At 43.8% G+C, this 22,625-nt stretch overlaps 1 protein-coding gene and 1 pseudogene across 1 annotated transcript in view; both read left to right on the top strand.

The window, feature by feature from the left end:
• ST3GAL3 (ST3 beta-galactoside alpha-2,3-sialyltransferase 3) overlaps positions 1–22,625 on the top strand; it is a 226,552-nt gene that overhangs the window by 4,382 nt on the left and 199,545 nt on the right.
• On the top strand, positions 4,540–4,633 carry LOC115932257 (uncharacterized; annotated as a pseudogene).

The following is a 22,625-nucleotide window of genomic DNA, read 5'->3' as shown; positions in this document are numbered from 1 at the left end:
CAAGGTTAGAAGAAACTTGAGAAATCAGGTAAGGAGCCCTCAGAAATACAGGTAGAAGGGTTCCTCTGGATTTCCCCACCATTTTTCTCCCTTGGACAGCATCCCTACGATCTCTTATTTTTACATTTTTCATATTTTATGTGAGTGTATACATTTCTGTCTCTCCTACTAGACCAGGTGCTCTCATCATTCCACAAATGTGTCCTGAACATAAGCTCTGCCAGGCTCTGTGCTAGGTGGTGGCTTGATAGGTATGAAGGACATGTCCCTGGCCTCAAAGAACCTCCAGTCTAGTAGGACCAGAAGCAAGTAAAGAATACATCATAACCAGAAGCAGAATACATTATAACAAGGGCTGTGGTTGAGGGTCTTGTGGGATCTTCTAAAAGCACACCTGATATCGTGGGGAATATGAGTAGTGGTTTTCTAGGGAAGTTCACATCTGACCTGCATCTTGAAAAATCAGTAGTTATTAGCTGGGTGGATATGGGTTTAAAAGGCTTTTCACACAGGCAACAATGTGTGCTGTGGCCTAGAAGCAAAGAATATGGCTACATCCTAAAGACACTGGTGTGGCAGGAGTATGGAGCCTGTTGGGGGAGTGTGTGGGAAATGAGGCTGCAGAAATCGGTCAAGAATAGATTGTGAAGGTCTTTGTGAGTTATGAAGTTAGAGCTTTATCCTGAAGGTGATTAGGTGCCACTGAAGGATTTGAAGATAGAAAGTGACTACTTTGTCAGCTTTGCCTTTCAGGAACATCACTGTGTGGAAGAGGCAGAATAGTGAATAGCTATTTCCCTCACGTGGGGAGTTCTGAGGTTTGCAGCCATAGTACCATGCCTACTACACAAGAGTCATAAAATATTTATGCAGGATGAAGGTTAGAATGAGGTAAGACTGGACGGAAGGATAGTTACGCTGCTGCAACATGTGAGGGGCATGTCTGTGTGCTTCCTAGGGCTAGATGAGCAGCAGACCAGGATTTCAATCATAGCCTGGCCAGTTTCTATTGTGTCACCTTGGATAGGCTTCAGAATGTCATGTCTTCTTGGTTTTCAAATTTGGAAAATGAGGACAAAAATTCCTACCTTGCCAGGTTGCTCTGAGGATTGGAGGGAATAGGTGTAAAAAGCCTGGTCTTGTGCTATTAGTAGATCTATACAAATAATAGTTTAATAATAAAAACAACAGTTATAATATTTCTAATCTTTAGTATATTACCTGGTTCATGGTAGGTGATCACTAGTCTTAAATCTCACTACCTAAAGATGCCAGCGTTGTGGGAATTTTTTTTTTTTTTTGAGAAAAGTACTCACTCTATCACCCAGGCTGGAGTGCACTGGCATGATATGATCACAATTCACTGCAGCCTCAACCTCCCAGCTCAGGTGGTCCTCCCACCTCAGCCTCCCAAATAGCTGGTACCACAGGCACTCACGCACCACCACGCCCAGCTAATTTTTTGTGTTTTTTATAGAGATGTGGTTTCACCATATTGCCCACGCTGGTCTCGAGCTCTTGGGCTCAAGTGATCTGCCCAGCTCTGCCTCCCGAAGTGCTGGGTTTACACGCGTGAGCCACCACGGCCAGCCACGTTGTGGTTTTATTTATGCATTTATTTTAGGTCTTACTAACAAGGATATACATTTTAAGTGATGGATGATGCTGGGCTGGGAGTGTTAGGCATAAGGGAATTACTCTGAGATCAAAAAGAGACAGTTGACAAGAATGCCATACGGGCCGGGTGCAGTAGCTCATACATGTGATCCCAGCACTTTGGGAGGCCGAGGTGGGCGGATTATCTGAGGTTAGGAGTTCGAGGCCAGCCTGGCCAATGTGTTGAAACCCCGTCTCTATTAAAAATACAAAAAGTAGCTGGGCATGGTGGCAGGCGCCTGTAATCCCAGCTACTCAGGAGGCTGAGGCAGGAGAATCACTTGAACCCGGGACGCGGAGGTTGCAGTGAGCCGAGATCGTGCCACTGCCCTCCAGCCTGGGTGACAAGAGAGGGAAACTCCATCTCAAAAAAAAAAAAAAAACCATACAAATTTAAACATTGTTGCTGGGCGCAGTGGCTCATGCCTGTAATCCTAGCACTTTGGGAGGCCGAGGTGGGCGGATTGCCTGAGTTCAGGAGTTCCAGAACAGCCTGGGCAACACGGTGAAACCCCGTCTCTACTAAAATACAAAAAAAAAAAATTAGCTGGGCATGGCAGTGTGCACCTGTAGTCCCAGCTGCTCTGGAGGCTGAGGCAGGAGAATTGCTTGAACCTGGGAGGCGGAGGTTGCAGTGAGCCGAGATCACGCCACTGCATTCCACCCTGGGCAACAGAGCAAGACTCCAGCTCCAAAAATAAAAAATTTAAACATTGTTTAAATGCCAACAGTTTATATGGCATTTAGCTATTCCCAACCCTTGCTCAGAAGTGACACAAGTGTGTGTGACCATAATATACTCATCAGATGGGGTTGCTGAAACATACACACTTCTCCTCGGCCTGTCATTGCTGACTTCTTCCCCCTGAAATTTTGCTCCTCCTCAGTCATCTTCTGATGATTTTTTTAAAGATGATAATGGAAGTTTAATTCATATTTATTTTCCATTAGATTCTTTATATGATCATCCTGGCTTGACATGAGTTCCTCCTCTCTGAACTCCTGTAGAACTTAATTTATGTTACTCTGATGAAATGTCATCTACTGCCTTGGCCCATTATTTGTCTATGTATCATAAATTTCCTCTTCCTTGATGTCAGTTTTTCTTGCAAAGTAACTGAAAGGTGGCATGTTTATGTATTTTTAACACAGCTTAAAAACTCACTGAACCCTTTTGTTTGGAATATGTTAAATCAGGAAATTCTGTTACTGAGGATTTAAAGTATGTAGCAGTTGTTCTCTTTGGTCTCAGGATTCCCTTAAAGTTTAAAAATTATTGAGTATTCCCAAATAACTTTCATGTTTGTGAGTATTGTCTGTCGATATTTAATGTTTTAAAAATCACTGAGTACAAAAAAAAAATGATAAAAAATGTTCATGGCTGTGCGCGGTGGCTCACGCCTATAATCCCAGCACTTCGGGAGGCTGAAGTAGGGGGATCACTTGAGCTCAGGAGTTTGAGACCAGCCTGGGCAACATAGTGAAACTCCATATCTACCAAAAATACAAAAAAATTAGCCAGGTGTGGTAGCACATGCCTCTGGTACCCCCTACTTGGGAGGCTGAGGTGGGAGGATTGCCTGAGCCTGGGAGGCAGAGGTTGCAGTGAGCCGAGATCATGCCACTACACTCCAGTCTGGGGGACAGAGTGAGACTCTGTCTAAAAAAAAAAAAAAAAAGTTCAGCCTGGGTAACGTAGTGAGACTACATCTCTTCAAAAAATTAAAAAATTAGCCAAGCATGGTGGCACATCCCTGTAGTCCCAGCTACTAGGGAGGCTGACAGCAGGGTTGCTTGAGCCTAGGAGGTTGAGGCTGCACTGAGCTGTGATCATGGTACTGCACTTCAGCGTGGGTGGCAGAGTGAGACCCTGTCTCAAAAATCACAATAACCCACAAGCATGCATACTGTTAACTGTGAGAAGAATCGTGGTCACCTCATCATGTTATATAACCTCTAGAAAACTGCTGGACTCTCATAAGAGAATGAGAGTGAACAAGGCAAAGAATGTCTTAGAATTATTGTGAAAATAGTTCTAAACTCATGGACCCCCTAAAAGGGTCTTGGGGACCCTTGAGGGTCCTTGGACTACACTTTGAGAACTGCTGGTATATAGTTACGAGTTTTTGTGTGACTTTTATATTCTTTTGGTAACAACATAAGAATGGAAGCATTAAAAACGTCTATTTTCAAAATGCACTCAACAGTTTTCTTTAAAAAACAGCTAGTTTCGGCCGGGCGCGGTGGCTCACGCCTGTAATCCCAGCACTTTGGGAGGCCGAGGCGGGCGGATCACGAGGTCAGGAGATCGAGACCATCCTGGCTAACACGGTGAAACCCCGTCTCTACTAAAAATACAAAAAATTAGCCGGGCGTGGTAGTGGGCGCCTGTAGTCCCAGCTACTCGGGAGGCTGAGGCAGGAGAATGGCGTGAACCCGGGAGGTGGAGCTTGCAGTGAGCCGAGATCGCGCCACTGCACTCCAGCCTGGGCGACAAAGCAAGACTCAGTCTCAAAAAAAAAAAAAAAAAAAAAAAAAAAACAGCTAGTTTCTAGCCTCTGATAATATTAATGGCAAAAACCACAATTACTTTTGCACCAACCGAAATAGATGTTTATTTTGGAAGGGGAGCTGTGTGTATTTTTGGAGTATCTGCTAGGTGCCATACTGTTTACATTTGCCATCCAGGAAAGGTCACCAAACTGAGAACAACAACATTTTTGTAGAAGAAAAATATGTAACTGCTCTTTAAGTTCTAGAACTCTTATAAGCACTTGGTGACATGATAACTGGAAAACTTTTTCGTGGTGCAGGTTTCAGAGTTTCTCGCTGTCTCATTGTCAAGTTTAGTTATGATCCTATTTAAAAGATCCTATTACGGGCTTGCTTTGGCAGCACATATACTAAAATTGGAACGATACAGAGAAGATTAGGATGACACACAAATTTATGAAGTGTTCCATAAAAAAATCTTTTTAACATCCAATTTTTACGGAACTAACCATATTGATGTCATCTGTACTGCATGAACCGTACTACATTAGGACGTGAATGAGTGAATGGCAGTACCACACACTCTACGCTGTGGAATTTTCACACTTCCTGAGGAGTCTTCCTGAACCTCATGTGCCACAGACATCTGACTTAGGGACTGCATGAGGAGACCGGTGTCCATGAAATTAAACACCAAGAGAAGTTTATAGATAGGAGGTGTGGTATTTTTCTTCCAATACCCTGCTGAATCACTTTGAGTGCCCTTCGAGGCGTACATCCCGTACATCCCCTCTTTGAGGGCAAATGGCCTGGGCTGTTATAATGGCTTCTTCTTGCTCTGTGCTTAGCCTTCTCCAGTCAGTTCTCCATATTGCTACACGAGCAACCTTTCTAAAACATAGATTTACGTCATTTGTTTATGTACGTGGTTCCTCATTGCCAATGGGATAAATTTCAGACTCCTTAGCGTGGCTTGTAATCCCTCTCCTGCCCTTCTGCTTCAGCTTCCCAGAGTCAGTTTAATTCAGGCAGTGCCTCTGAAACTTTGCCTGAGCCTCCCAGACAATTATTAATTCCCATAATCTCATAATATCTGTTCCTTGTTTATTCCATAACTGCACGCATCACCCTGCTCCTTGAGGGCAGGCACCACTCCCTGTGTGTCCGCTGCTTTACTCAGGTGTGTAATAATGACTTTTGCTGGGATTGATAAGATGGCATAGCTGCTAGCATAGTTCCAGCATAGTTACTTTGCAATAGTCCAGCATAGTTTTTCTAAAATATGTCTTTCCTTTCTGAAAAAAATACATGAGCAGATAAACAATATGGAACTACTGCATAGGTCTAAAACATGTAAAGCCTCAGAAATAATAGCAAGGAAAGGGAACATTTATATTTTCTTTTTCTTTTTTTTTTTCTTTTCTTCTTTTTTTTTTTCTTTTTGAGGTGGGGCCTTGCTCTGTTGCTTAGGCTGGAGTGCAGGGGTGCAGTTACAGCTACTGCAGCCTTGACCTCCTGGGCTCAAGTGATCCTCCCACTTTAGCCTCCTGAATTGCTGGGATTACAGGTGCACACCACCATGCCCCGGTAATTTTTTTTTCTTTTGTATTTTTTTGTAGAGATGGGGTTTTGCCATGTTGCCCAGGCTGGTCTCAAACTCCTGAACTCAAGTGATATGCCCACCTTAGCCTCCCAAAGTATTGGGATTACAGGCGTGAGCCACTGTGCCTGGCCTGTATTTTCTAATGATGTATTTTACACATGCAAGAACAGAACAAATAATTATACCTATCATTAAAATTTTTTTTTTTTTAAATGAGACGGAGTTTCACTCTTGTTGCCCAGGCTAGAGTGCGATGGCATGACCTTGGCTTACTGCAACCTCCACCTCCTGGGTTCAAGCGATTCTCCTGCCTCAGCCTCCCGAGTAGCTGGGGTTACAGGCTTGTGCCACCACACCCGGCTAATTTTTGTATTTTTAGTAGAGACAGGGTTTCTCTCCATGTTGATCAGGCTGGTCTTGAACTCTTGACCTCAGGTGATCTGCCTGCCTTGGCCTCCCAAAGTGTTGGGATTAGAGGTGTTAACCACCACGCCCGGCTCTATCATTAAATCTTTTTTTTTTTTTTTTTTTTTTTTTTTTGAGGCAGAATCTTGCTCTGTCGCCCAGGCTGGAGTGCAGTGGTGCGATCTTGGCTCACTGCAAGCTACCCCTCCCTGGTTCACGCCATTCTCCTGCCTCAGCCTCCCGAGTAGCTGGCACTATAGGCGCCCGCCACCATGCCCAGCTAATTTTTTGTATTTTTAGTAGAGATGGGGTTTCACTGTGTTAGCCAGGATGGTCTTGATCTCCCGATCTCGTGATCCGCCCGCCTTGGCCTCTCAAAGTGCTGGGATTACAGGCGTGAGCCACTGCGCCTGTCTATCATTAAATCTTAATATGCCATCTTGCTTGAGTTTTTTTTTTTTTTTAAATAAAGAGAACATTACTTTTTTACTGAAAGCCTTCCTAATGTGTTTTTCCCTTCTTCTCCCTCCTTCAACAGAAAAAAGCCACTGTTTGAGTTAAAGGTGTTTAAAGTTCCCATACGTGTTTTTATCCTTCTGCGGCATTTTTTTTTTTTTTTTTTTTAGGATGGAATCTCACTCTGTCACCCAGCCTGGAGTGCAGTGGAGTGATCTTGGCTCACTGCAACCTCCACCTCCCAGGTTCACATGATTCTCCTGCCTCAGCCTCCCAAGTAGCTGAGATTACAGGGGCCCACCACCACGCTTGGTTAATTTTTGTATTTTTAGTAGAGACAAGGTTTCACCATGTTGGCCAGGCTGGTCTCAAACCCCTGACATCAGGTGATCTGCCTGCCTTGGCCTCCCAAAGTGTTGGGATTACAGGCGTGAGCCACCACACCAGACCTCTTACCTGCTTCTAAAGGGAGTACCTGGCCAGTGACAAAGTATTTTTCAGCTTTACTCTTCTGTTCTGTTTTTAAAACCATTGTAGATCATTTGATTTCTACTCAGGAAGTCACTGACTACTCATCTTGCAGGAGTCGATCCAATTAAAAGAGAGAAATCACATGGTAATTTGAACAGATAAGGTTTAATGTAAGAATTACTTAACTATTACAGAGAATTGGCGTAATGCTAGATTGGCTAATAAGAAGTAAAGAAATAAGCACATAGAAAGAGGGTTAACATCATCAGCCTTCAGGGGAGTGTAGATCAAAACTACCATGAGATGCTACCTCACACTCTATGGTGGCTGGAATCAAAACAGCAGATAAGAATAAGCGGTGGCTTGGGGCCAGGCACGGTGGCTCATGCTTGTAATCCTAGCACTTTGGGAGGCCGAGATGAGCGGATTGCCTGAGCTCAGGAGTTTGAGACCAGCCTGGGCAACATGGTGAAACCTCGTCTCTACTAAAACACAAAAACAAATCAGCCGGGTGTGGTGGCGGGTGCCTGTAATCCCAGCTACATGGGAGGCTGAGGCACGAGAATTGCTTGAACCTGGGAGGCTGAGGTTGCAGTGAGCTAAGACCATGCCACTGCACTCCAGCCTGGGCAACAAAGTGAAACTCTGTCTCAAAAAAAAAGAATAAGCGGTGGCTTGGGAGGCTGAGGTGGGCGGATCACTTGAGGTCAGGAGTTGGAGACCAGCCTGGCCAACATGGCGAAAGCCCGTCTCTACTAAAAATACAAAAATTAGCCGGGTATGGTGGCATATGCCTATAATCCCAGCTACTCTGGAGGGTGAGGCAGGAGAATCACTTGAAACTGAGAGGCAGAGGTTTCAGTGAGCCGAGATCACGCCACTGCATTCCAGCCTGAGCAACAGAGCAAGACTCTGTCTCAAAAAAAAAAAAAGAATAAGCAGTGGCTCACACCTATAATCCCACCAGTTTGGGATTTGAAGTGGGAGGATTACTTGAGCCCAGGAGTTACAGACCATCCTGTGCAACACAGTGAGACCCCATCTTTACAAAAAATAGAATAATTAGCTAGGCATGTAGTCCCAGCTGCTGAGGAAGCTGAAGCAGGAAGATCGCTTGAGCCTAGGAGGTTGCAGCTGCACTGAGCCGAGGTCATGACACTGCACTCCAGCCTGGACCACAGAGTGATACCCTGTCTCTTAAAGAAAAAAAGAATAAGTGTTAGAGCTGGTGATGTGGAGAAATTGGAATGCTCGTTCACTGCTCTTGGGAATGTAAAATGTGTAGCCACTTTGGGAAACACGCTGTCATTTCTTCAAGCAGTTAAACATAGAATTACCATACAACCAGTAGATGTCATTCTAGGTGTCCTAGTCCATTTTGTGTTACTATAACAATAGCTAAGACTGGATAATTTATAAAAAACAGATTTATTTCTTACAGTTTTGGAGGCTGGGTAGTCCAAGATCAAGGGGCTGGCATGTGGTGAGGGCCTCCTTGCTGTGTCATCTCACGGCAGAACCTGGAAGGGCAAGAGAGAGTGAGGGAGAGAGAGAAAGAGACTGAACTCACAGCCTCAAGCCCTTTTATAATTGGCATTAATCCGTTCATGAGGGTGGAGCCCTCATGACCTAAATGCCTCTCATTAGGCTTCACCTCCCAGCACTGTTGTATTGGAGATTAAGTTTCCAATACATGCTTTTTTGGGGGACATGTTCAAACCACAGCTCTAGTTACATACCCACTTCCACTCTTAGGTATATGCCCAAGAGTATGTCCATACAAAAATGTATACATGAATGTTCATAGCAGCGTTATTCAGCCAAAAAGTAGAAACAACCCAGATGTCTTGCCAGCTGATGAATGGATAAATAAAATATGGTATATTCCTAGGATGAAATAGTATTCAGCAATAAAAAGCAATGAAGTACTGGGCCAGGCATAGTGGCTCATGCCTATAATTCTAGCACTTTGGGAGGCTGAAGCAGGAGGATTGCTAGAGGCCAGGAGTTCAAGACCAGCCTGGGAAACATAGTGAGACCCCTGTCTCTACAAAAGTAAAAAATTAGCCAAGTGTGGTAGCGCATACCTGTAGTTTCAGCTACTTGGGAGGTTGAGGTGGGAGGATCACTTGAGCCCAGTAGTCGGAGGCTGCAGTGTGACATGATCGTACCACTGCACTCTAGCCTGTGCAACAGAGCAAGACCCTGTCTCTTAAGAAGAAAAGAAATGAAGTACCTATCATTAAACCTTTTTTTTTTTTTTTTTTTTTTTAATGAGACGGAGTTTCCCTCTTGTTGCCCAGGCTGGAGTGCAATGGCATGACCTTGGCTTACTGCAGCCTCCACCTCCCAGGTTCAAGCGATTCTCCTGCCTCAGCCTCCCGAGTAGCTGGGATTATAGGCGTGTGCCACCCCGCCCAGCTAATTTTGTAGTTTTAGTAGAGACGGGGTTTCTCTGTGTTGGTCAGGCTGGTCTCGAACTCCCAACCTCAGGTGATCCGCCCGCCTCAGCCTCCCAGAGTGCTGGGATTACAGGCATGAGCCACTGTGCCTGGCTCTTTTTTTGTTTTGTTTTGAGACGGAGTTTCGCTCTTGTCCAGGCTGGAGTGCGATGGTGTGACCTCGGCTCACTGCCACCTCCGCCTCCTGGGTTCAAGCGATTCTCCTGCCTCAGCCTCCTGAGTAGCTGAGATTACAGGCATGTGCCACTGCGCCTGACTGATTTTGTACTTTTAGTAGAAACAGGGTTTCACCATGTTGGTCAGGCTGGTCTTGAACTCCTGACCTAAGGTGATCTGCCTGCCTCGGCCTCCCAAAGTGCTGGGCTTACAGGTGTGAGCCACATGCCCGGCCCCCTCATGTATTTTTTTTCAAGCACACTGTAACTGATTGAATAATCAGTTAGTCAACAGACAGTTTTTGAGCACCTACCAGGGATAAAATGGTGAACAAAATAGACATGTTCCCTGCCTGGATCAGCCAGAATATAAATATTAAATTATTGTAAATACTTAGAAAATTATAAGTGCACAATGTAATGGGATAGGGATATATAGGTGTGGTAGGACTATATGACAAGGAAACCTAACCTAAAGCCTGGAGACAGGTAATGCTTCCCTACAGAATTAAGGTTTTAGCTGAGATGTTAAAGATAAGTAAGAGTTGGCTAGATGAAGTGGTGGGGTCAGGAGGGCTTCAGCCTGACATTGGGAGGTAAATAAAGCGGTGGGTCAGAAGGGCTTCAGCCTGACATTGGAAAGGCATGATAAGTTGAAAACACTGAGAGAAGCTCCATGTTGCAGGCTTCTAAAAAGATGAGGTGGCAAGAGATGTGGAGGAGAGGTGGGAAGGGGCCAGATGTCTAGGCTTTGTTTAAGGAGTCTGAGACTTTACCCTAAAGAAAATGGGAAATGTATGAAGTTTAAGCCTGGGAGTGAAATAATCCTATCACATTGGCTGTTGTGTGGAGAATGAATTGGGCAGGGGCAAGAATGGATGTAGGAGGCTTACTTACTAGGCTATTGTAGTAGTCCATGCAAAAGGTTATGGTGACTTGAATTAGGATGGTGGCAGTGAAGAGGGAGGGATGTGTGGCTTCAGGTATTTAGGGATAAAATTTGTAGGACTTGATTGATTATGTATGCAGGATGAGAGTGAGGAGGAGTCTAGTGTCAAGGCTAATTTCCAGGTTTCTTACAGAAGCATCTGTGAAAGGGTTGACTTTGATTGAGATAGTAAATGCTGGAGGAAGAGTAATTCCTCAGGGTGAAACATCTAGATGATGAGATATAGCAAGAAGTTACATACTTGGACTTGGAACTCAGAAGGGATATCTAGGCTGAATATGTAAAATTTAGGATAGTGACATAGTTTGGATATTTGTTCTCTCCAAATTTAATGTTGAAATTTGATCCCCAGTGTTGGAGGTGCAGCCTAGTGGGAGGTCTTTGGGTCATGGGGGCGGATCCCTCATGAACTGCTTGGTGCAGTCCCTGCATAATGAGTGACGTCTCCCTCAGAGCTGGTTATTTAAGAGGGTAGCAACCCTCCCCTCTCTCTCTTCCCTCCTTTTTTTTTTTGAGATGGAGTCTCGTTCTATTGCCCAGGCTGGAGTGCAGTGGCATGAACTGGGCTCACTGTAACCTCAGCCTCCCAGATTCAAGTGATTCTTCTGCCTCAGCCTCCTGAGTAGCTGGGATTACAGGCACGCACCACCACACCCAGCTAAGTTTTGTATTTTTAGTAGAGACAGAATTTCACCATGTTGGCCAGACTGGTCTCAAACTCCTGACCTCAGGTGATCCACCTGCCTCGGCCTCCCAAAGTGCTGGAATTACAGGCATGAGCCACCACGCCCGGCCTTCCCTCCTCTCTTGGCATGTGATATCTGCTCCCTTTCTGCTTCTGCCATGAGTGGAAGCACCCTGAAGCTCTCATCAGAAGTGGATGCTGGTGCCTTGCTTCTTATACAGCCTACAGAACAGTAAGCCAAATAAACTCTTTTCTTTAGAAATTACCCAGTCTCAGGTATTTCTTTTTTCTTTTTTTATACCAGTCTCAAGTATTTCTTTTTTCCTTTTTTTTAGACAGAGTCTCACTCTGTTGCCCAGGATGGAGTGCAGTGGCATGATCTCAGCTCACTGCAACCTCTGCCTCCTGGGTTCAAGTGATTCTCCTGTCTCAGCTTCCTAAGTATTTGGGTTTACAGGCACACATCACCATGCCTGGCTAATTTTCATATTTTTAGTAGAGATGAGGTTTCACCATATTGGCCAGGCTAGTCTCGAACTCCTGACCTCAGGTGATCTGCCTGCCTCGGCCTCCCAAAGTGCTGGGATTACAGGCGTGAGCCACTGTGTCCAGCCTCAGGTATTTATTTATAGCAAAGCAAATGGACTAAGAGTCAGCATAATGGTGGTAAATGAAGTCACAGAAGAGGATGACATTGCTTTGGGGATATCTGCAGAATGAGAATGTAAGAAAGCCTAAGATAGCACCCTGAGCTTCTCTCTATATTTAAAATTGTTGTGTGTATATGTATATATATGTATGCATATATATATATGCATTCAAATTATACCTTTAGAATGTATTACTTTTTGGAATGTGTACAAATTGTATTGTGTCTAGAGTTGGGGAATATAATTGGAAATATATTTTATTTATTTATTTATTTATTTTTTGAGATAGGGTCTCACTTTGTTTCCCAGTCTGGATTGCAGTGGTGCAATCTCAGCTAACTGCAACGTCTGCCTCCCATGCTCAAGTGATCCTCCTGCTTCAGCCCCATGAGTAGCTGGGACTACAGGCCCTCACCACCACACCTGGCTATTTTCACTTTTTTTTTTTTTTTTTTGTAGAGATGGGGTTTCGCCATGTTGCCCAGGCTGGTCTCAAACTCCTGAGCTCATGCCATCTGCCTTCCTCAGCCTCCCAAAATGCTGGCATTACAGGCTATTTTATTTTTAAACAAACTCTTCTTGAGTGTTACTATATTTGAGGCACTATGCTGATAAATGCTAGTGATTTAACAGACCTAAGTTATAGGTTCTTTTTTCAAATTGTATGCTAATTATCTGCAGAGGCAGAAAAAGAGACAAGATGTTTTCTAAATGCTATGATAGAGCTGAGCATGGGATGTTATGGAGCACAGTCATGGTGTAGGACTGTGATTATGGAAAGCTTGCTGAAGGAGCTAACACTTGAACACAGTCCTAAAAGATGAGTGGCAAAGAAGGCAGAGAAAGGCTCTTACCACCTCTCACGGTTTTAGGGGCTGTATAAAGGTCAAATTGCGGGAGGACTGTAAAGTGTCCAGTGGATGTGGCACTTGCGAGGTCAGTGGTAAACTCATTTACCACAGTGACAGGTGGGATTAGAAGCCAGATCACATCACAGAGTTGAAGAATTAATGAGAAGAGAGAAGTCAGAAGTCCTCTAAGGTGGGGCCTGAGTTTCTGTGTTTTGGTGTCCTGGCTGCCATGTGTAATCCCTAGCACATAGTGTTTGTCCTATTAGCTTTGGACGGAAGAGAGCCACTTCCCTCTTTGGGATAAGATGCATGTATGTGGAGAGGATGAGTCCAGATCGCTGTGCTCCATCTGCATTCTAGAGGGAGCATCTGCAACTCTTTACCTGCATGCTTTTTTCTTTTTTCTTTTCTTTTCTTTCTTTTCTTTTGAGATGGAGTTTCACTCTTGTTGCTCAGGCTGCAGTGCAGTGGTGCAATCGACTTACTCCAACCTCTGCCTCCCAGGTTCAAGCTATTCTCCTGCCTCAGCCTCCCAAGTAGCTGGGATTATAGGCATGCACCACCACGCCCAGCTAATTTTGTATTTTTAGTGGAGACGGGGTTTTACCATGTTGGTCAGACTGGTCTTGAACTGACCTCAGGTGATCCACCCACCTCGGCGTCTCAAAGTGCTGGGATTACGGCATGAGCCGCTGCGCCTGGCCTGCATGCTTTTTTCTGACCATACAGGGAGGCCAAGTGCAGTCCGACAGCCAGAATTCTCTGTCTTAAATCTACTTCTAGCATTTTTATTTTTTATTTATCTTTTTCTATCTCTCATGGTTGAGTGCCTGATACTCTTATTAAATTAAATTAATTAATTTTTTTGAGACAGTGTCTCACTCTGTCACCCAGGCTGGAGTGTACTGGCATGGTCTCAGTTCACCGCAGCCTCCACTTCCCAGTCTTAAGTGATCCTCCCACCTCAGCCTCCTGAGTTGCTGGGACTACAGGCACGCACCACCATGCCTAGCTAATTTTTGTATTTTTTGTAGAGACGGTTTAGCTATATTGCCCAGGCTAATCTCGAACTCTTAGGGTCAAGTGATGTGCCTGCCTTAGCTTCCCAAAGTGCTGGGATTACAGGCATGAGCCATCGCACCCAGCCTCACATTTTATTTTTCTCATTTAGTACGATACCAAAAGCATTTCTCTATACCATTAAAAATTTTTTTTAAGTTTATGCAGCCATTTTAAGTGGCTGCATAAACTCTCATTTAGATGTTTATTTGAACATTTAGTTTAAAATTCTTTTCCCTTTTTAACTTTTCATTTTGAAATAACTTCTTATTTACAAAAGAGTTGTAGAAATGTTACAAAGAACTCCCATATATCCCCTTCAGCTAGCTTATTGTGATGTCTGTCAGATTTCTCAACTGCAAAGTTACTCTGTTCCCCTATGTTAATAATTAGTGAGGAAATAGTTTAAAACTATTTTATATCTTATTTTTTATTTATTTATAAGAGACAGGGTCTTGCTCTGTCACTCAGGCTGGAGTGCGGTGGCATGATCTTAGCTCATTGCAGCCTCTAACTCCTGGGCTCAAGCAATCCTCCCTCCTCAGCCTCCCAAGTAGCTGGGACTACAGGCACATGCCACTATGCCCAGCTAATCTTAAAATTTTTTCTAGAGGTGGAATTTTGCTGTGTTGCCCAGGCTGGTCTTGAACTCTTGGCCTCATGTGATCCTCCTACCTTGGCCTCCCAAAGTGCTAGTATTACAGGCATGGGCTACTGTGCCTGGCCTATATCCCATTTCTTTTTCTTTTTTTGAGACAGAGTCTTGTTCTCTTGTTCAGGCTGGAGTGCAGTGGCACGATCTTGGCTCACTGCAACCTCCGCCTCCTGAGTTCAAGCAATTCTTCTGCCTCAGCCACACAAGTAGCTGGGATTACAGGTGGGTGCCACCATGCCTGGCTAATTTTTGTATTTTTAGTAATATGGGGTTTCCCCATGTTGGCCAGGCTGGTCTCGAACTCCTGACCTCAAGTGATCCACCTGCCTCGGCCTCCCAAAGTGCTGGGATTACAGGCGTGAGCCATTGTGTCTGGCCCTGTATCCCATTTCTTGTAAACCTTGTATGCATTAATTTTAGCATCCATTGATGTTTCTTGGGTGAATTATTACTATAATGGTTCCTAAATGGTGATTTTCTAATTACATTATTCCTTCTATTTTCATCAGCTGTCGTTTCACTCTGAGAGCTTTCTCCCCCTTTATTAGATTCTTATTTAATGGATTATAATCTGTTATTATCAGTCTTTATCTTGATGCTGAATTGCTCCAGATCTGACCAGTAGGAGCTCCTCAGGCTGATTCCTTTTTCCTTTTGACCTGTCCTCACTCTGAGCGTTTTCCCATTTTCAGGCACAACAAGGTGGCCCAGACTTATCTTACGCCTTCTCTGCCCCAGCCTTGGAGTCAGCCATTCTTCCAAGGAGACCTGCTTCCTTTTTTTTTTTTTTAAGCAATTGTTTATTACACTCCTGCTATATGCTCTAAGATGATGAGCAAAACCAGACACAATTTCAGCCCTGGAAGGAGAAAAGGGAGGTCGATATTAATCAAGTAATAACATTAACGGGGGCATTTCTCAAGTGAGAGAAGTGCACTAAGGAAAGAAATGTGATTCTATGGTAGGGTAATAAAAGATCCTTGACTGGGGAGGGGCAGCATAACAGTAATTAACTGATCTGAAGAATCAGTAGAAATTAACTTGGTAAAAAGTGAAAGTGGATGGCTGAGTGGGACCAGCGTTCAGAAGGCAGGTGCCTGCAGAGAAAGCCATCAGTTTTAACAAGAAATGCTGTATCAGAGATGAAACTAAACCTATTCCTCATCTTTTCTTCTTGCTTCAAACATAACTTTGAAAAATCATTTATGCTGTCTTTAGCTTCATGCCTTCCCCAAACTTCACATTGTTCTGGGTTTTAGGTGTCTCAAAAATTTTTTTTTCTCCCCGAAGACCCATGACTCCTCTTGAATATTAAGTGCCTTTTTCTATCTGTGTCCTAAACCTTTTTTAAAAAAATAATTTCAACTTTTATTTTCAATTCAGTGAGTACATGTTCAGGTTTGTTACATGGGTATTGTGTGATGCTGAGATTTGGAGTATGATTGATCCTGTCACCCATGTACTGAGCATAGTACCCAACAGTTCATTTTTCAACCCTTGCGCCTTCACCCCTCATCCCCATCTAGTAGTCTCCAGTGTCTGTTATTGCCATCTGTGTGTCCGTAAGTACCCAATGTTTAGCTGCCACTTACAAGTAAGAACATGTGGTATTTGGTTTTCTGTTCCTGCGTTAATTTGCTTAGGATGATGGCCTCCAGCAGCAACCATGTTGCTGCAAAGACGTGAATTCATTCTTTTTTTATGGCTGCACCCTGCTTCTTGTTAGTGGAGAATAGTATTTCAAAACCAAGATCTACGGAGGTTACCGTGAGCTGAAATCGCACCATTGCACTCCAGCCTGGGCAACAAGAGCGAAACTCCTTCTCAGAAAACAAAAACAAAAACACCACCAAAATCTAGGTACTAGATATGCTTCATGCTGTTGGGATATGACCACTGCCAGGGTCTTTCTGTGGGCAGAGCTAAAGAATATATGTTGGGGGGGTGGGCACAGTGGCGCACGCCTGTAATCCCAGCACTTTGGGAGGCCAAGGCAGGAGGATCATTTGAGTCTAGGAGTTTGAGACCAACCTGGGCCACATAGCAAGACCCTGTCGCCACAAAAAGTTAAAAAAATTTTAGTAGCTGGGCGTGGTGACACGTGCCTATGGTCCTACATACTTGGGAAGCTGAGATGGGAGGATCACTTGAGCCCAGGAGGTCGAGGTTGCAGTGAGGTATGATCACGCCACTGCACTCTGGTCTGAATGACAGAAACTGTTTAAAAAAAATTATATGTGTGTATACACACAAATGTACACACACTATCCTCACTATATTTATTTTTATGTCTTTGTATATATATACACACACATATATACACATATGTATACACACATATGTATGTATACACACACACACATATATATTTCTGTATTATTGTTAGTTTTGAGACAGAGTCTCTCTTTGTCGCCCAGGCTGGAGTGCAGTTGCATGTTCTCAGCTCACTGCAGCCTTCACTGCCTAGGCTCAAGTGCTCCTCCCACCGCAGACTCCTGAGTAACTGGGACTACAGGCACGTGCCACCAGGCCTAGCTAATTTTTAAATTTTTTGTAGAGACAATTCTTTTTCTTTTCTTTTTTTTTTTTTTGAGACAGATTCTCACTCTGTCACCCAGGCTGGAGTGCAGTGCCATGATCTGGGCTCACTGCAACCTCTGCCTCCCCAGTTCAAGTGATTCTCCTGCCTCAGCCTCCCAAGTAGCTGGGATTACAGGTGTCCACTACCACGCCCAGCTATCGAGACAATTTTTTGTAGAGACTATATTGCCCAGGCTGGTCTCAAACTCTTGGGCTCAGGTGATCCTTATGCCTTGGCCTCCCAAAGTACTGGGATTACAGGTGTGAGCCACCACGCCTGGTTATATATTAAAAACCATTTTTTTCCCACTGAATACCTCCAATTTCAATACAAGTCAAAAGATTAATTCCAGTTTTCCCTTTCCATATTTGTAACTTTCTTCTCCATCATTGGGAAATCTTGTTCCCATTAGCTTCAATACATTTACTTATCTGGTCAATCCCAAATCACCTGTTGCCACAACCTAGACCCCTCACATGGACTAATGTCCCTCTCTCCCCTTTCACCCCAGGCATGTGTGACTCTCCCTAAAGCCTACTGGTTTTTAGATTATTTAGAAAGGAAGGGATAGAGGGACTTCATTTCGTTTATGGATGCATAATACCTATTTTGTGTATGTACCATAGTTGATTCAACCCGTTGGAGGACATTTGGAGTACATTGAATCTTATTCTGTTACATTACAAATAGTGCTACAATAAGTGGCCATTCATATAAGACTTTTTGTATTTTTGTCAGTGTATCTTTGGGATAGTTTCTTAGAAGTGAGACTATTGGGTTAAAGGGTTAAAAGCATGCGTAATTTTGTTAGATATTTTCAAATCCCTTCCACCACCAGTAATGTATGAAAGAGCCTGTTTTTACCCCACAGCCTCACTTCTAGAATGTGTCAGACTTTTGTCCTAGCGGCAAGTTTGAAATTACATCTCTCACAGGATCTCAGGATATTGTTCTCCTTGTCTTGGAGGCTTTGGCTTCCTTTAAGCTCTTTTTTGCTCTTTTGTATGTTGTCTACTTTCGGAAGTCAGTTTCTTCCTTGGGATTTGTTCTACTCTTGTCATTTGAAGATTGTTTTCCCTAATGGAAAAGACTGAAATAAAACAGGTGATTACTTCAGCCTTCTCACTGCCATATTTGTTGAAAAGAATGGCTACATCTGTTGACTCACTGACTGTTGTGTGTCTGCCAGAGCCTTGGGCTGTGGTCACTGTATGGTTGTGACAATTCAGCATCACATCTCTTGCATTTGGCACAGAAAGAAGGAGAGGGGTGGTGCCAGCCACTTCTGCCCCCTTCTAAAAGAAAAGAAAATTCTTTCTAAGAGCCACTTGCCTTTTGTGCACGGACTACTTACAACTTAAATTTTTAGTTGTTCTCAGTGGGAAGTTTGGACAAGATAAATAGTTCCTTGTGTAGTTAGAAATACAAGTTTCTGATTTCTTTTTCTTTTCTTTTTTTCTTTCTTTTCTTTTCTTTTTTTTTTTTTTAGAGTCTTGCTCTGTTGCCCAGGTGGGGGTGTAGTGATGTGATAATGGCTTACTGTAACCTCAAACTTATGGGCTCAAGTGATCCTCCTACCTCAGCCTCTCAAATAGCTAGGACTACAGGCCCACGCCACCATGCCTGGCTGATTTTTAAATTTTTTCTGGAGACAGGATCTTACTATGTTGCACAGGCTGGTCTCAAATTCCTGGCCTCTCGAAGTGCTAGGATTACAGGCATGAACCACCATGCCTAGCCATCAAGTCTCTGATTTCTATTTCACTTAAAACTTTATGTATTTACTTTTACAAATACAAACATTAAAAATAAATATATGGATAAATAAATACCTTGTCAAAGTATTCCATCTGAACCCACTTTTCAGAGATAATTATTGTCAATAGTTTGGTGCATATTCTTTTATGTATGTACTAGAAACTTAGTCTTATTTTTTTTTTCTTTGAGATGGCATCTCACTCTGTCATCCAGGCTGGAGTACAGTGGTGCAACCTCGGCTTACTGCAACCTCAACCTCCTGGGCTCAACAAATCCTACCTTAGCCTCCCAATTGGTTGGGGCTATACCACCAGTACAGGCACATACCACCATGCCTGAATAATATTTTTTTATTTTTATTATTGAGATAGAGTCTCGCTCTTTCGCCCAGGCTTGGAGTGCAGTGGCACGATTTTGGCTCACTGCAACCTCCGCCTGCTGGGTTCAAGCGATTCCCCTGCCTCAGCGTCCCAAGTAGCTGGGACTACAGGTGCGTGCCACCGCACCCAGCTAATTTTTTTTTTTTTTTTTTTTTTTTTGAGATGGAGTCTTGCTCTGTCACCCAGGCTGGAGTGCAGTGGCGCGATCTAGGCTCACTGCAAGCTCCACCTCCCGGGTTCACGCCATTCTCCTGCCTCAGCCTCCCGAGTAGCTGGGACTACAGGCGCCCGCCACCATGCCCGGCTAATTTTAATTTTTTTTTTTTTTTTTTTTTAGTAGAGACGGGATTTCACTGTGTTAGCCAGGATGGTCTCGATCTCCTGACCTCGTGATCCGCCCACCTCGGCCTCCCAAAGTGCTGGGATTGTAGGCGTGAGCCACCGCTCCCGGCCTAATTTTTTGTATTTTTAGTAGAGACGGGATTTCACAGTGTTAGCCAGGATGGTCTTGATCTCCTGACCTCGTGATCCACCCACCTCGGCCTCCCAAAGTACTGTGATTACAGGCATGAGCCACCATGCCCGGCCCTGACTAATTTTTAAAAAAAATTTTTTGTAGAGACAGGGTCCTACTGTGTTGCCCAGGTTGGTTTAGAATTCCTGGGCTCAAGTGATCAACCAGCCTCAGCCTCCCAAAGTGCTGGGATTACAGGTATGAGTCATGGCGCCCGGCCCTTAATCTTAATTTTTAAATATTATTGTCATGTTCGTTTGTTGTTGCCAGTATGGGGCCATATATATACATACTATTCTACAGCTAGATTTTTTTTCACTTAGCAGTATGTTCTAGACACACTTCCCTGTTAGTACATGCAGATATGCCTCATTCTTTCCAGCTGGTACATTATATTCTGCACTGTTTTTCTCCTGCCCTGGCAGATACTTTATTCACCTTCATTTCTTCTGTGTACTGGCAGCTGGTCTCTGTTACCTGCATCATCTGGGTTTCCTTGCCTTCTGGCTTCCAGCTGGGATCAGCTGATAAAAGACACTGCCAGGAGATCTGAGGGCCAATGTTGGGAGGAGTCAGACTATGTTTTATCCCCCACTGTCCCTTGCCATGGTTCTAGTAGCAGCTGTGCTCGTTATCTGTGATCACTGCTCTTGTAGGGTGGCTTCTCTTCTCCAGCCAGCTCTTGCTGGGCTCCAGTGACACCCTTCTCTTCTTTTGCCCTTTCAGGTTGAAGGGTAGAAATAGCTTCCTGCCATTGCTAGTCCCTGGCTGCTTCACCATTCCTTGTTGGTTCCTTTAAATGCTGCTCACAACAGCTATAAAAAATCCTGTCATTAAACTTCCTTCAATTTACTCCTTTGCATATGCCATCTCTTTCCTGCTAAGACTTCAATGGATGTGACCAGGGAGACTTACCATAATTTAATTATTGGGTCCCTATTATTGGGCATTTAAACTGTTTCTAGTATCTTGCTGTTATACTCAGAGTTACTAATGAACATTCATGTACATGTCCTTTTTAATATTTGTTGGAGTATTGTTTGAGAAAAAAGTCATAGGAATAGAAAGACTGGGTTAAGGTATATGAATATTATAAATTTCAATAGATACTTCTAAATTGTTCCCAAAGGAGTCTACCAATTTACATTTCTACAATGTGTTGTTTGATTTTTTTAATAGTAAAAAATTAATGGAGGCAGTACTTGTGACTTCATAAAGAATACTTTTTTTTTTTTTTTAAGAGACAGCGTCTCTCTGTTGCCCAGGCTGATGTGCAGTAGCATGATCATAGCTCACTGCAGCCTCGAACTCCTCAAGCAATCTTGAGGCAGGCTCAAGCAATCTTCCCGCCTCAGCCTCCCAAGTAGCTGGGACTATAGGCACATGCCACCATGTCCAGCTAATCTTAAAATTTTTTGTAGAGATGGGGGTCTCATCTCATCATCTTGCCCAGGCTGGTCTCGAACTCCTGGGCTCATGCAGTCCTCCTGCTTCGGCCTCTCAGGTCTGAGCTGCCATGCTAGGCCCTATGACAAATAAATTTAATTCAGAAGTGTACAAAGGGAAAAGTAAAAGTCCTCCGAGTCTCACCTGCTTCTCATCATCCCATCCTATTCCCTACAGGTAAGCATGCTAACAGCTGTATAGCCTGTCAGGCCTTTCTCCCATTTTTATATGTACATGCTTAGCGTAGAGTAAATTGAGTACATTTATATGTATAAAGTAAACTCATTCGTATATGTGTGTATATGTATCTCTTTCTCTATTTGAGATAACATATTTCTAGACTCTGTTCTCTTCCATTGACCTGTTTTTTCCTCTGCCAGTACCTATCTACCTTAGTAATTATAGCTTTGAGTTGGTTCGATATCTGGCAAGGCAGATTCTCATCCCATTATTTTTCATTTTAAGAAATTTCTTGGCCCTTCTTGGGCATGAACTCTTCAGATTATCTTTAGATCCAAGTTCAGAAAATTCATGGATTTTGACTGGAATGAAACTGAATTTATAGAAAACTCACATTTCAGGAAAACTGACATATTTCAAATTGAATCTGCTCACTTAAGAGCCTCTTTCGCTGGGCGTGGTGGCTCACACCTGTAATCCCAGCACTTTGGGAGGCCGAGGTGGGCGGATCATGAGGTCAGGAGGCCATCCTGGCCAACATGGTGAAACCCCTTCTCTACTAAAAATACAAAAAAATCAGCTAGGTGTGGTGGCCCGTGCCTGTAATCCCAGCTACTCGGGAGGCTGAGGCAGGAGAATCGCTTGAACCTGGGGAGGTGGAGGTTGCAGTGAGCCGAGATCGTGCCATTGCACTCCAGCCTGGGCGACAGAGGGAAACTCCGTCTCGGGGGGTAAAAAAAAAGAACCTCCTTTGTCTCTTTATTTACTCAGATATTTTATGTTCTTTGGTGAAAGTCTTGCCCATTTCTTGCTAAGTTTATTTTTAGTTATTTTATAGATTTTGTTGCCATCATGAATGGAATTTTTTCACTTTATGTTTTCTTTTCTTTCTTCTTCTTCTTTTTTTTTTTTTTTGAGACAGGGTCTTGCTCTGTCACCCAGGCTGGAGTACAGTGGCACGCTCACAACTCACTGCAGCCTCAACCTCCTGGGCTTAAAGGATCCTCCTGCCTCAGCTTCCTGAGTAGCTAGGACCACAGGTGCACACTACTAGGCCTGGCTAATTTTTTAATTTTTCTTTTTGTAGAGATAGGATCTCATCATGTTGCCTAGGCTGGCCTCAAACTCCAGGGCTCAAGCAGTTCTCCTGCCTCAGCCTACCAAAGTTCTGGGATTATAGGCGTGAGCCACTGTGCCCAGCCCACCTAATATTTTC

The sequence above is a fragment of the Gorilla gorilla genome, chromosome 1 (genome assembly GCF_029281585.2).
Source record: "Gorilla gorilla gorilla isolate KB3781 chromosome 1, NHGRI_mGorGor1-v2.1_pri, whole genome shotgun sequence".
Lineage (NCBI taxonomy): Eukaryota > Metazoa > Chordata > Mammalia > Primates > Hominidae > Gorilla > Gorilla gorilla.
Note: the sequence above shows the minus strand (reverse complement) of the source record. Positions and strands in the feature narration are given on the sequence as shown.